The sequence below is a fragment of the Carcharodon carcharias genome, chromosome 8 (assembly GCF_017639515.1).
Source record: "Carcharodon carcharias isolate sCarCar2 chromosome 8, sCarCar2.pri, whole genome shotgun sequence".
In the NCBI taxonomy this organism is placed as follows: Eukaryota; Metazoa; Chordata; class Chondrichthyes; order Lamniformes; family Lamnidae; genus Carcharodon; species Carcharodon carcharias.
In genome coordinates, this window is record NC_054474.1 from 158,371,789 (window position 1) to 158,384,045 (window position 12,257).

A 12,257-nucleotide genomic window follows, 5' to 3' on the forward strand; every position below is an offset into this window, starting at 1 on the left:
AGCTCAGCAGGAACTGGGGGGGGGCCTGAGAAATTCAGCGCCAATGCCTCAAGGTGCACTTAATAACGGAGCCTTTGCAAGGAGCTTTAGGTATTTTAAATAGGTGGGCCATTGAAATAGGCTGCCACACTACACGGTGCAAAATGACCCTTGACCAGGTGGGGAGAGTGAGAAAGATCCAAATGCAGGGAGGAGGGAATATGCACTGGGAAGCGACAGAGCGGGAGCAGACAATTAGCACAGGCTGAGAATGTCAAATGAATGAGAGGTGTGAAGAATTGCTGAGCCTGTGTTTAATCTCCTGGATTATGTTCCCCATCCCCACCTCGGAGCCAGAACAGCAGCTCAGTCGGCTCAGCTCATCCTCCAAACTGACACAGAGGTCGGGATGGTGGGGAGGGAACAGACTGTGATAAATTACTGGAGAGATGTTAAAGCAACAACAGGCAGTCAGCAGAACAATCAGCCCCCTTGCTGCATGGAATTTATAGCTTTGGGTAGCCAAAAGGCAGTGAGCTGTAATCCTTTCACTGAGTGTCTCTACGTTTTGGGGGGAGGGGGTTGTTTGGGGAGGGAATATCAGAGGTGGGGGGTGGATGCAGTAATCTCTAATTCAGCGAATGAGAGGAGACGCCAGTGTGGTAACCAAACCAGAGCAGAGCAGTCATGTCAATCAAGAATGTGTACAAAGAGAATGAAAGAGAGAGAAGGCCCCAGTGCCCCCCCACCCCCACCACAGGACCACCCCTGGCGCTGCCCCAGGACCACCCCCGGCCCCACCCCAAGCCCACCCCAGGACCACCCCCAGCGCCATCCCAGGACCACCCCCAGCGCCATCCCAGGACCACCCCCAGCGCCATCCCAGGACCACCCTCGGCGCCATCCCAGGACCACCCCCAGCGCCATCCCAGGACCACCCTCGGCGCTGCCCCTGAGCGAGACCTTCAAGGTTTTTGCAAACCTCTGAGTAACCAGTGCCTCTGCCTGTTGGATTCATAGGAATATAGGAGCAGGAGTAGGCCATTCAGCCCATCAAGCCTGCTCTACCATTCAATACGGTCATGGCTGATCATCTACTTCTTGCCTTTTCCCCACACTATCCCCATATCCTTTTATCTCATTGGTATTTAGAAATCTGTCAGTCTCTGTTTTAGTGACTGAGCTTACACAGCCCTCTGAGGTAGAGAATTCCAAAGATTCACAACTCTGAGTAAAAGGTTTTTTCCACATCTCAGTCCTAAGTGGCTTGCCCCTTATTTTGAAATCATGTTCCCTGGTTCTAGACTCCCCAACCAGGGGAAACATCTTACCTGCATCAACCCCGTCTATTCCTTTAATTATTTTGTAGATTTCAATGAAATCACCTCTCATTCTTTGAGACTCTAGAGAATACAGGCCCAATTTCCCCAATCTCTCGTCATAAGACAGTTCTGCCATCCTGGGAACAAGTCTGGTGAACCTTCATTGCATTCCCTCTATGCCAATAATATCCTTCCTAAGGTAAGGGGACCAAAGCTGCGCACAGTCCTCCAGGTGCAGCCTAACCAAGGTTCTATACAATTGAAGCAAGTCTTCACTACTCCTGTACTCAAATCCTCTTGCAATAAAGGCTAACATTTCATTAGCCTTCCTACTTGCCTGCTGCACCTGCATGTCAGCTTTCAGTGACTTATTGATGAGGACACCCAGCTCCCTTTGTACATCTACACGTTCTAATCTCTTACCACTAAAGAACTACCCTTCACATCTGTTCCTCCTGTGGATAACCTCACATTTTCCACATCATATTCCATCTGCCATGTTCTTGCCCACTCACTAAGTCTGTCCAATCCCCTTGAAACCACCTTGCTGTGCTAAATATGCAGCAGACCAGTGTTTGGAAGATGAAATAAAATATCTGGAAGTGTTCGATAAACAGCTCAGCCTTGTAAAAACAAGAAAGGTTTTGAGCCGTCTGAGATATTGCCGACAATCATGGCATTCAGGCTGTGGGGAGCACACAATGGACAGCGCCCAGTTTTCTCAAACTCAAGAATAAACCCGGTAATGGTTATCACATTCTTCTCCTCCTGCTCTCTCATGGAGCCAAGGGGTAATACAGAGTTACTGATCTATAGGCATCTTGCTGAACAGCCTATTGTTTACCTGTGAGATTGGACAGCAGGTGAGACAGTGGAAAACATCAGCATTGACCTTGTCCTCAAATAACATCCATGCAGGAACAGGTTTAGACAGGATCATCAGAGCCCGAACTGAATGGGGGTTGCCCTTGGCTCACTTCCTCCATTCCAGCTGGGGCCCCAATGTCAATTTACCTGCTGATTCCTTTGCTGTGAACAACTAACTCAACAGAGATCCAGAGGATGCAGTCCAGGAGAACTCCACAAGCAACGGCAGGGAACAAAAGGTTCCTTGCAGTTTCATGTTTAAACACCCTGTGGGAAGCATTTAGCATGTCCTGACATTCCACTGTCCGCTAATTAAATGGAGGGTGAACCCTTTTATTTTAAAATAACAGAATACAAGGACATCATAATCAAACCTGGATCCACAAACATCATCTCAGTAATTTGTAAATTCACAATATGTTTAATATCCGGATGAATCTTGTTGAGTCCTGTCAGCCGTTCATCGTGAATCCCACTGACTAGATCCTTGCTGTAAACTTTACACTGCTCATGTCCATCAGAGCGATGATGTTCATTGATGTAACAGGGTGCTCGTGAATCTGACATATCCTGCTTGTGGGTTTTATTGCTGGTCCTGTTGCTTCAGTTTGAACACAAAGGGCAAGTGTCACAGAAAGAGCTGGTCTTCAACTCTTGCAATGAGGAAGCAGGGATTCATCCAGAGGTTTATAAATACCACCCCCACCACCCCAGTCCAAATCCCAGTCTAAAACTGAGGTGCAATGCAAGACACTTAAAAAGCTTATCACCAATCAATGTTCAGAAACCACAAACGGAGAACACAATCACTCAAGACCAAACACTCCACACACCCTGGGCACAGCTGTGCTGACACAAGGAACGTTTTCTAGCAAGGTCCATTTGAGTTAAATGGGGTCAGCCTTTCAAAGGAGTGGGGGGGGGTGTGGAAAATCAGGACCCGGTGTGGGTGGGATTTGAAACTCACAGACCCGGAGGTCATCTCAGTATCCTGACACCTCTTGGACAGTTTGCAATTTTCAGAGGGCTGGCAGAGGGAATGGCAATTTACTTGCTGCCAGTTAATAAGGAGCCTGTCCAGAACACATTCAAATTTTTAAACTTAGTTTCAGCAAATCCAAGCCATCAGGTCCACATTAGATTTTGGGCTCACTGCAGGACCAATTAAAGTTTTTCTCTGTCTTTGTTTTTCTACCTGTTTTATCTGGCTGGTACCATTGGACCTTCATTTTCCTTAATGGCCCCTTCCAGCCCCAACAGTGCTGCTGGTCCTCTAAGGAAATGACTGCTCTCTTCAACAAGGCAGTCCCCGTTATGGCTGCTCCTTGCCTTTGACGCTGGCAGCTCTCACCTCCTATAGGCACTCTTCTAATTGGGTAGCTAGCCGACCTCCTGGACTATTTGAATTTTAACACTGTATCACAAGAGCGATGCAGCTCAGGTTTCAGGTCAGGACATGGAATTCATCTGGTTTTCAGGTTCCCAATCCCACTTTGAAAATCCAATTCATGGTGTGGGACAACTGTCCTATTTGTTCTGTTTTAACGTTAACCCACACGGTGCCCGGTGTGTGCTGCACAGGTCCAGTGTGTACAGAGTAGGTACAGATTCAGAGCTTCACAGTGGCTGTTCCTTTGCAGGAATTCTTCCTGCAGTCATCAGCCATGTAGTTTTTGTGAGGAGAAAGGATTTGGGTCATAGTTTCTTCTACACGGAACCACACTGTCTCCCATCCCCGCAGAACCACACTGTCTCCCATCCCCGCAGAACCACAGTGTCCCCATCCCCGCAGAACCACAGTGTCCCCATCCCCACAGAACCACAGTGTCCCCATCCCCACAGAACCACAGTGTCCCCATCCCCACAGAACCACAGTGTCCCCATCCCCACAGAACCACACTGCCTCCCATCCCCACAGAACCACACTGCCTCCCATCCCCACAGAACCACACTGCCTCCCATCCCCACAGAACCACACTGCCTCCCATCCCCACAGAACCACACTGCCTCCCATCCCCACAGAACCACACTGCCTCCCATCCTCATAGAACCACAGTGTCCCCATTCCCACAGAACCACAGTGTCTCCCATCCCTGCAGAACCACACTGTCTCCCATCCCCGCAGAACTACACTGTCTCCCATCCCCGCAGAACCACACTGTCTCCCATCCCCACAGAACCACAGTGTTTCCCATCCCTGCAGAACCACACTGTCTCCCATCCCCACAGAACCACAGTGTCTCCCATCCCCACAGGACCACAGTGTCTCCCATCCCCACAGGACCACAGTGTCTCCCATCCCCACAGGACCACAGTGTCTCCCATCCCCACAGGACCACAGTGTCTCCCATCCCCACAGGACCACAGTGTCTCCCATCCCCACAGGACCACAGTGTCTCCCATCCCCACAGAACCACACTGCCTCTGGTCCACATTAGGAACTCCCCCCCACACCCCCACCAAAAAAAAGCAGCCCTGGACACTAAGCAGAGTCATGAAAACAGGCAGGCCTGGCTCCACACCCAATCTTCAGCCGACTCATGCCTCACTGAATGACTGAAGCTACTTGTGATCGATAATAATCTATAAATGAGATACACAGCCAGAGATGCAGCTGTCACCCTTATAACCCATGTAGTGAGTGATCAGTCACCTCTGAGGCCCACACTCAAAACTCTTCAGCACTACACCATGCACAAGGTTAAAGGGCATCACCTCTGCACTGTTTGAAAGATCAAATCTCCTGGTTGTTTCCTGTGTTGTGACAGATACATTCTCCCATTAGAATTTCCTCCTTTGTGGTTCCGAGCAGCTGAAGCAGAGGCTTCTGTGACTCAGGGTCCATTGACTGGAGGGATGACCATCTGCTGAATCTGTTTCCAACCAGATCATAGCTCAGCAATGTCCACATGCCTGCTTCCAGTAAAAGGCAGGAATGTGCCATGTTACAAACGTTTTACTGCTTTCAAAATTGAATCTCTACACTCACACTGCAATCCTCCATTTTAAGGTTTAAAATGGGAGGAGCCTGGAAATTCATGGTAAGGTAACGCAACTGAAGATGATAGGACAGTGGCCACATGCCACATCTGCCCAGTTGCTTCTGAAGTTCACAAATGAGAAATAATGAACATTCCAGCTGTTCCACAGTTCAAATTGAAGACAGAACTGTGGCTGATTCGACAATCAACCCATTGATCCTACACCAGAATTTAACACACATATTAACTGCCACTTCGTTAGTATTTTAAATGTAGAAAACCATATCTTCACCCAGAGATACAAGAAAAACCCACACCAGGCCAGAGGTTAACAGAGATGGTCAAATGGAGGTCTGAGGTAGATTTTTAGAAAGGTCATAAAAAGAGAAGAGGGAGGTGGAGAGGTGAGGAGGTTCACGGAGAGAATTCCACTCAGTGGATCACAGGCAGGCATTATTGTTCGTGCCCCTTTAAAAAGGGGGAAACGTTTATTTGATTCATTTTATTTTGATTGATGACAAGTGCCATCCTAATTGCCAATTCTGAAGCTGTACCCATGTCACCGTGGGAACCATAGAGGTTGGAGATTATCACATAAAGCGAAAATGTTTGTGCACTCTCTTATAACTTAGGCTGCCATTATATTACAGACTGGCACAGTCAACAGACTCCAGTTATACTGCTGCCTACACCTTGGCAGAAGTCACAATGAGTTCAGTGACAAAAGTATATGCACCGTAAGAAATTTTTGACAAATTGGACAGTGTCATTTTTCTCATAACTGTTAAAAGAGCACTACATATGGTTATGAAGCCCCACAGAAGTTTAGTAACCCAGCCCATCTGTGCAGTTTCAAGGTTGGACTTCAAAGAGATTACACTATCCCGTGATCCAAGTTCAAGTGGTGTGAGACTGCCTACCAGAGTCTCACTTCTCCTGCATTAACATACGTGGAAGTCAGTTAGCTGGACTATACTCCCAGAGTTATACTGTCACAGGTCTAAAGCCACTTTCCCCTCAAAATGAATAACAGCAACTTATGCAAAAAGTTCAATATGTTTCTGACCCTCATCTTCACTGGAACATGCAAACATAGGGACAGGAGGAGGCCATTTACCCTTTGGAGCCTATTCCACCATTGAGTGAGATCATGGCTGTTCTGCAACCTAATTCCAAATACCTTCTTTTCCCCAAATATCTTAATGCAGAAGGGGGAACCATAGCCCCTGGCCCTCATCCAGGCTGCAGGAGCGTTTGATCTGGCCTGCAGCTCCCAGCTCTGCAGGGGATCCAATGATCACAGGAAGTAGTTTCAGACAAGTTAACCAATGATTGGTGGCCACCAGCAGGCATTTCTTGAGGGATGCGGCCAAGAGGAGGAGAGCAAATGTGGAGAAAAACTGTGAGCAGCACAAATGTCAGTAAATCTTCACAATCATGTTTAACAATCCAGTTGGCAAGAGCAGTTATACTGATGGATTCAAGCCATGTTTGGATTTCTTTAGGGTGTCAGTGAAAGATAATAGAAAGGCAAACATGAAGGACTTGTCTCTCCCTCTCTATCAGTTTTACTTCTCAGGTGTGGCTCAGTGGGCAGGACTCGCCTCTGAATGGAAAGATCATGGATTCAAACTCCACTCCCGAGACTTGGGCACACGTCTATGCTGATGCTCTATTGCAGCACTGAGGAAGTGTGGAAGAAGCCAGTTTGCAGAGAAGATCTTAAATTGAGGTCCCATTTGCTCTTTGGGAAGGATGTAAAAGATCCCATAGCACTATTTTAGAGGAAAAGTAGCTATTCCTGACCAATATGTATCCTTTAATTGACATCACTAAAACAGGTTATCTAATCATTACCGCCTTGCTGTTTGTGACCTTGCTGCATGCAAATTGGCTGACTTGTTTCCTACACTATAATTTCATTAGCTGTAAAGCATTTCAGGATGTCCCGAGGTCATGCAGGTCATTGTATAAATGCAATTTTTTTTTAATGTAAACATCACAAGATTCAGAGAACCAATTGCAGCCTTGACCCACGAGACTGCGAGTTGGTCAATCTGCCGTTGATGCAAGGTCACTTGTGTAGAGAATGTAAATGCAGGAAGTAAAGTTCACTGGTATAGTGTTTTGAAAAGTGCAATGTATATGTTTTGTTCACTTAAAAGTTACCATGCAGAATTATACCAGCAGGGGGAGTCTGAAGAAGCTTTATGAATAAAAGGAGCCATCTTGCTCATGCACTTTTAATTCAGGGCTGTGTCTCTGTTCCTGGTCCCAAGAATGTCACAATTGACATGGAGACTCAAGAATATAAACTAATGAGCCAGCACACTGACAAAGACAGACACCCAACAGCTAATGTAGAAAGGGGGAAAGCAAGGTAAAGGCACTCGATTTTGCAATTGGAGCGAGATGCCATTTGTGTGAAGCAAATGATGGAGTGGTGTTAATCGACCAGTAAATTGTAGAGATTCACAATTCATACAGTATTCGCTGGCCAATGTGCGCATTAATGGGCATGTACCTCATTAACCACCATTAGTTTTCTAGCAAGACTAATATATACACTATTAAAGTGCTTCCCCAGAATGTGAAAAAAAGTACTTCCCATTCTAGATTTTCCTTCCTCTATATTAATTAATCAATTGACTGTTTCAAAAAGGAGCTGGGTGATATCTGATGATGAGAAGGATGGTGAGGTAAGGCAACAAGAGGAGGATCAAATGTCTCACAAGAACACAAGGGCTCAGGTTCTGCTGGAGCTGTGGAATGCAACCAGGCAGGCTTAAGTAATATAAGTTATGTCAGATCCATAACCTGGAGCTTTCATCTCATAGCCTCGGGACAATACTGTTGAGTTCAACCAAAAATTATTCATTTCCCTCGGGAGACACAAAAAGACTGTGATGGTGTGGCGAAGAGGACTAGTCCTTCTAAATGATTTCAAGTGAACCTTGGGAGAGACACAATTGGAGCTTCACAATCTTCACATTTCATTTTGTGTCACCCTCCTCGTTGAGAAGCACTCTCACCTCTTCCATCAGAAGCTTGTGGGTTTAAGCCCCGCTCCAGGATGTCAGCACATAATCGAGATCGGCACTAAGCAGCACTGAGGGAGCGCTGCATTGTCGGAAGTGTCATTCTTCGGAGGAAACAGTAAACCCATCCCGCTTCACTATTTAAAGATCAGACAATTCATCTTAGAGTTCTCACCACTGCGACCCCCAACGCCCCCCCCCAGCTGAAAGGATTCCCTGAAAATATCATAGAATCATAGTCATTACGGCCTGGAAGGAGGCCATTCAGCTCATCAAGTCCATGCTGGCTCTTTGCTGCCTATGGCTGGTACCTTTCATCCAATGTGTTTTCCATTTCTAGGTTTCATTCTGAATTCCCACTATTTTAAGCTTTAATGTCTTTAAATCCTTACCCCAAAAAAATGATTGCCTGATTATTCAATATTCACTGTTTTTGGGATCTTGCTACGTGAAAATTGGTTGCTACATCTGCTGATAAAATAAAGGCAAATGTACTTCTGTTTTGAGGCATTTGTGATGTTTTTCACTGATGTACTGGGTGTAATATGAACAGAAGGCTTTCTTTCCCTTCCTCGTTCACTCTCTGTGCTGTCTCCCCTCCAGTGCCTCAAGCCTGAAGATTTCCCATTGGTGAAATGGGCCTGGAGTTTAAATTTTAATTGAGAAACTAATGACACAAAAATACAGGTCTCTGGTGCCAACAGGTCTCTGAAGGTTTCCTATTAAAGAACTGCGTACCCTGAAGTGCATTTGGCATCCACTGTCAACCCACAAACCAGTGTGAGAGCACTTTTAAAGAAAGACTTGCATTTCTATAGCATTGCTGAAAAAAAGAGACATTTTTGTCAAAGCTTTTCGTCTTGCACTCATCAGGACAATTTGTAAGGGAAAAAGGAGTCATACTGTATGAGAAGAGAGTACTGATTGGTTTCAAGTGGATGCTGATTGGTAGAGACATTGCCATGCAGAATGCACTAGTTGATGGTGACTGACAGTTAACTGCCAAGCATTGTTTTAAAGTTAAACCAGACAGCATGACTCTGATTGGTCAAGGCATTTTCCTGAGGGATAGCAATACTGAAGTTCTGTACTACCAAATGACTAGTTCTTTTGCACTTTCATGATCTCAAGACCTCCTGAAGCCCTTTACAACCAATGAGGTATTTTTGTGTGTGGTCATTGTCATAATGTAGGGTCAAATATTTGCACACTGCAAGCTCCCACCTTTAGAGAAACAGTGTTAATGATCTGGGTCAATGACCTTTCATGAGAACTGATGAAAAACCATTGACCGGAAACATTAACTCTGTTTCCCTCTTCACTGATGACCTGTTGAGTATTTCTACCATTTTCTGTTTCTTTATTTCATATTCCAGCATCTGCAGTATCTTGTGTTTGTGTCTCATCTCTAGAGTCTAGACTTCATTCAGAACGGGTTGAAAATGTTCAGGTTCCATTCTGTCTAAGCTGTGAATGGAGAGCTTCCATTTTCTATTCTGGACACATCAGGAGGAGGTTCATAACCCATTTTGATCACAGCACAGGCAGGGACCACCACTCAACGCAAACTCGGACCCAAACTCCAAGCACAACAATAAACAGACACCTCCTCTTGTCCCTCATTCCACCAACATAAACGAATGATACTCTTAGTTTTGTTGCTGAGCTGTGCGGGTCTTCCACACATAACCCCACCCCAATCTGTCATATAACCACCCACCCTCCCCACACCTGCAGCCAGGTTATTGAAGCTGCGTTTCCGATTTCTGAGCAAATCACCTTGTGTGCTGCTGTTTGAGGTTTGCTGCCAAATTCTGCACAGCAAGATCCCAGAAACGGCTACAAGATAAAATGAGCAAATTATCTTTTTGTATTTATGTTGCTTGAATATTGGCCAAGACTCAGGAGAGAGCTTCCCTTCTCTTCTTTGAGTCGCACCCTGGGATCTTCGCATCCACCTGAGGGGGCAGAGAGGCCTTAGTTCACCCTCGAAAAGACAGCATCTCCAACAGTGCAGCACTCCCTCAGTACCGCACTGGCGTGTCAGCCTAGGCTATGTGCTTGCTTCAGGAGTAGGGCTTGAACCCATTGCTTTATGACTGACTTGAGGAGATTTTATTGCTGATAGTTTTGCCAGACCACTGGCGACACTCAGGAGTCCCGACTTTTTCACAACATCTTTTAACCGCTTGCTGATCCCACACAAGAACTTTCAAGATTCCTCTGATTTTAAATTTCCATTTAAATTGCAAACATTGAATTTTAAAGTTCCAGGACTGTGGTCACAATTATTAACAACGCACAGCAGTAGGCAGAAGTATCTAGGCTCAGATAATGATTAATTAGCAGCTTTTAAAATGAGAGAACAGGGTACAAAGGAGGGAGACAAACAGACACCAATACATTCACTGGCATCTGCCTTTTTAATCTTAGGAATGGGAATAACCCTGAAAAGCGCATTTCACAACTATGCTAGTGTTACTCAAAGTCACAATTCATTAAAAAGCACCATGTACCCTCCAATTGAAACTCACCCTCTCAGCTCCCCAGCTCATGGTGAGAGAGGCTCTTCTCCAAAAGGGAACCCCGTAAAGCTGAGCTCTCCTCTCCTCCCCATCCCGCCTCCCCCAACCCCCCAACCATCTCTCCCAACCCACCCGAGCAATGAATGAAAGAATTAAAAACAAAACCAGATTCCAACATCTGCTACACATTTCACTTTAAATTAATCAAATCTAATTGAATTTAAAAGAATCCTGCTTTCCTGTAACTAGACCTGCCTGAATTCAGCCTTCACATTCACTCCATCATCTCTCAATGTTGTTTCTTTTCTGATCTCTGCTGTTTTAAAAAAAAATTCTTCATGATTTGTCATTTTCTTTAATTGAATTCTCATTCTTCCCGACTTCCCATTTCATTCTTACCCCATCCCTCACCCCAAGACATTTTTGTTAACTGAAACGGAGTACTAGTTTTTGGAAAGCTTGACTCTGTTATCCCCCTGCCATGGGGTTTACAGGCACAGAGCGCAAAGTTTCACTTTACTGATAGCTCCAATTCCCAGGCTTGTGCTGCATTTGTTCAGTAACCTCATCCAGGCAGCAGCCCCACGGGTTAGGAAGGGGGAAATATTGGACACGGCTCCTGCTCCTGATCACTATCAAGGGACCAGCAGCTGGAAGTGAATATGTAGGAATATTCTCCCACCGACAGCTCACCTCAATTTACCTGCCATTTCTGTTACAGCTTAAATTTAAAGAACAACCTCAACAGCAAGGGACAAACTGGTCAACATTGTCCTGGAAACACATCCCAATAGGAGGCAGCACCTTCAAACTGGGTGGGGTGGGGAAGAGATTTAATCAATCCTTTACTAGTCTCCAACTAGTCTGAGCTCACACTGCTTCAGAATGAGCCCATGTTTTTAGAAGAGGATTGAAGATGGAGAAAAGGAAACCGAGCAGGAGAAAACCATGAGGACAGAGAGGAAGTGTTGCAATTTCATCCTGAAACAGGGAATTCTGATGGACAGTATCCCTCCACAGCACTGCCTTAACCTTTTTATTCCCCTCTCTCCTACACTTGCACAGCCTCACTCAACTGTCTAAATCCTTCATTCACTCTCCTACTCATTTTCACCCTCACCCACACATACTTACCCCGCTCTTCTCTTACCCACCCACTCCCTCTCTCACACACTCCCTCTCTCATCCTCTCTCTCTCACTCTCTCACAGCATTACCTTTACAACATGCAGGCTTGGGCTTGTGCCACACAAGTGCCAGGCAATGATGGTCTTCAACAAGAGAGCATCTAACCATCACCCCTTGATGTTCAATGACATTACCATTGCTGAATCCCCCACTATCAACATCCTGGGGGGTTACCACTGAACAGAAACTGAACTGGACGAGCAATATAAATACTGTGGCTACAAGAGCAGGTCAGAGGCTAGGAATCCTATGGTGAGTAACTCCCCTCCTGACTCCCCAAAGCCTGTCCACCATCTACAAGGCACAAGTCAGGAGTGTGATGGAATACTCTCCACTTGCCTGGATGAGTGCAGCTCCC

At 45.9% G+C, this 12,257-nt stretch overlaps 1 protein-coding gene across 1 annotated transcript in view; it reads right to left on the minus strand.

The window, feature by feature from the left end:
- LOC121281526 (hemicentin-1-like) overlaps nucleotides 1-12,257 on the minus strand; it is a 566,775-nt gene that overhangs the window by 553,532 nt on the left and 986 nt on the right. The gene's annotated exons all lie outside the window — the stretch shown is intronic.